The 3236-nt window shown below is 47.3% G+C and overlaps 1 protein-coding gene across 1 annotated transcript in view; it reads right to left on the reverse strand.

The window, feature by feature from the left end:
- The window catches only part of Armc2 (armadillo repeat containing 2), a 109361-nt gene that overhangs the window by 46382 nt on the left and 59743 nt on the right, over nucleotides 1-3236 (reverse strand). The gene's annotated exons all lie outside the window — the stretch shown is intronic.

Genomic DNA, 3236 nt, shown 5'->3' on the forward strand with positions numbered 1-3236 from the left:
CTTAGGAGTCAGAGGCAGAGGACCTCTGTGAGTTTCTGGCCAGCCTAGTCTACATAATGAGTTCCAGGACAGCCAGCGCTACACAGAGAAACCCTGTCCAAAAAAAAAAAAAAAAAAGATAATTTATAAAGGCTCAAATAACCAGCCCATCTCAGAACTCTCCCTGAGCTCCAGAGACTAAGCAAAATGGAGCATTCCAGGGCCTCATTTTCCCAACTCTTAAAAAGCATCTTTCAAAGAAACCTTTGAGCACACTGCAATTAAGGTGTCTGGAAATTATGATGCTTCTTCAACCCCTGCAGCCAGCAGCAAGATTATTCTCTGATACAGCAAAAGGTGTTATGCAAATGAGCTGCCACCACCCCACAGGGGACAAACTACTCACTCCATTTGCTGCTTGAAACAACCCTTGGAGCAGGCAAGAACGGGATTCTGTTACTCATGTGTGAGATGAGGAAACTGGGGTACAGGACGTCAGCAAGCCTCCAGGTGGCTTGGAGTCCTAGACTTTGGACTCCGTCCCCTGCTCCGCCATTCTATTTGGCATTTGTCTGTAAACACATTTATTTTATTTCTCGGTTGTGGGTTATCCATCCCTCAGATCCCCCCCCCCCCGTTTTATCTCAGCTGCCAACTGCAAAGTGGTTCACTTCGCACTGGTGCTGAGAGATGAACACAGTCAGAGCCCACAGACGGGGCCCCGCGAGCGAGAAGCCAACGTGTAACCGTTCCTAACCTCAGCTAAACCTGGCTCCCTCTATTAGTAAAAGTACATTCATTCTTTGGACTTTTGCCCAACCGAGACCACATATGTGCCCAAATCCAAGCCTCTGTGGTAACCCAAGAGGTTTCACGTTGTCTCGCATATGGGGAATACAGTCTGGCAGAAACATAAGACACCAACAACATGCAGCATCACTGCACACATGAAAAGCGTTAGAGCCAAGTTTTCCCAAAGATCTCATGGCAGTCCGCAAATGCATATGCATAGGAAAGTGATGCTAATTCACAAGCCTGCTGGGGTCTGCCTATGGCATTTCCTACCATGGTTTTCACCCCAGCTGGAAGGACTCCTGCCCATCCCCCACCCCAAAACTAGCATGTGCCTATTTTTCATTACTGGGTATCTATTTACTACCTGGATGCCTCTTTGTCTCAGGATAAATGGATATATGACTTGATCCTTCTAATTTTTAGCCCCGGCTGTCCTGGAAACCAGGCTGACCTTGAACTCAGATCCATTTGCCTCTGCTACCCAAGCACTGGGATTAAAGGGATGCAGCACCACCACCCATCTATCCTTGTAATTTAATAATCATGCCCTATTAAGACAGGAGAGAACTTGGAGGTTATATAGATTACATGGAGTGTTGATGTGCCAAAATAAGGAAAAGGAGTCTGCAGGAGATGCACTGGTGACCACTGAGAAAGAATGGGCAGGGTGTGCAGTTGTAACTCTAGTAGCTGGGAGAGACAGAGGCAGGAGCATCACCAGGAGTTCCAGGTCATCCAAAGATCATGTCAAAGGCTAAAATTACTAAGTGATGAAGTTCTAACACTGGGTTTCACAATTGCATGTTAGAAGTTAGAGGCATTTCTTCATTGCTGCAATGACTATATTCACAGTATGGAGAAGTGGCAGGGTTGAGCAGACATGCTAAGATATGGGCAAGGAAATGGTTCTTGGCAAACAGTGCACATGGATTCTTATTTCCCACCCTGGATCTTCCTGGCTGCAGAGGAAATATCTTTAGCGTATTCTTCCTGGTCACACTGCGTAAGCTAACCCTTCTTCCTGATTGGTGGCTTTGTCCAAGCCTGCCCTGGTCCCGCTTCTCCTTTCCTCTTGTTAAAGGAAGCCGCCGTCACAATACAGTGTTTTGTGAACTCTAGGCACCGACAGAGCCTGTGCCTGGGTAAATGTGCAGCACTTGAAGACTTGGTTGTAAAGCTCATCCTCCAGCCATGGCGCTGGCCCCGCCCTTCCAGAGCTCTGGACCCGAGGCCTTATATGATCATGAGTCTCCAGACTTGCTGTCTTTGGAGAAGCAGTCTGAGCAGCCCCTGGGAAACTGCTTCCCAACCAAAGGCAGGGGAGAAAATACCTGTTCTCTCCTGTCAGGTGGGTCAGCGGCCAGCTGCTCTGGCGGATAAAGGATTCCTTTACAGGAAGGGAGGTTCATAAGTGAAGAGTAGCTGGTCTCATTCAGTGAACAAATAAATCACTCCAATTTGTATGTCACTAAAACCTGGGTGTGAAGTAACTCTCCAGCCCAGCAGATGGACAGAGGTTGCTTTGGGAAAGTATTTCTGGGGTTTCCCATGTGGGGTACAGGTCTCTGTGTGTGTATGTTTGCATATGCAGTATTTTGGAGTGAAGCCATGTTGCTTACATTTTATTATGTATTCAGTATAGAACAGCTTCTTGTCTGTTTTCTTTGACTGATTAAAACATTCTTTTCTGATAGGAGTCTTGTCTATGGCTCGGGCAGGCCTTGAACTTAGGAGTCTTCTACTTTAGTCTCTGAAATGGTGGGCTTACAGTCTTGGGCCATCCAGCCCAACCTTTTTGTTTTAATTAAATAGGAAGGACTGTCCAGTTTGGGGGATTCTGCAAATGACACGCTGTAAAACAAACTCCCTTCTTACCCAGATCTGTAAACACTCCAAACATGGTGATAGCTTGCTCGAGGCAAGTGGTGTGCATGGCAGCGGCATGCTCTCAAGTGGCAACAATGGGCTTCACTTTCTCCAGCTGCATAGGATACGGGGTGCAGAATGTGGTCCCCACAGAGTCTCTACCAGATCCTAGGTTCAAAGAAAGGTGTTGAAGACAATCAAACCAGCTGTGATGTGGAGGTGATGGGCCATGTGAAGCTCTACAGCGCCCCCTGGAGGAAACTGAATGAAAGGGCTGACCCAATGGGTCCAGGGTTAATCCCAGAAAAGGGAAATAAAAAGCAGGAAGGGGGTGGGGGTGGGGCAGCTAAACAGCACAGCAGGGATCTGATTTCAAGTTGGGGGGGGGGAGTGGGGCTTGTTTATTCTTTGAGACAACATTCTGTTAACATAACTCAGACTGGCCTTGAACTTGAAAATTTTTGGCTTCAAACACCTGAGTGCTGACATTATGGCCCTGACAACTATGCCTACCTAGTGCCCTCATTTCTTTCTTCCTTCCTTCCTTCCTTCCTTCCTTCCTTCCTTCCTTCCTTCCTTCCTTCCTTCCTTCCTTC

Source organism: Mus pahari, chromosome 9 (assembly GCF_900095145.1).
Source record: "Mus pahari chromosome 9, PAHARI_EIJ_v1.1, whole genome shotgun sequence".
Lineage (NCBI taxonomy): Eukaryota > Metazoa > Chordata > Mammalia > Rodentia > Muridae > Mus > Mus pahari.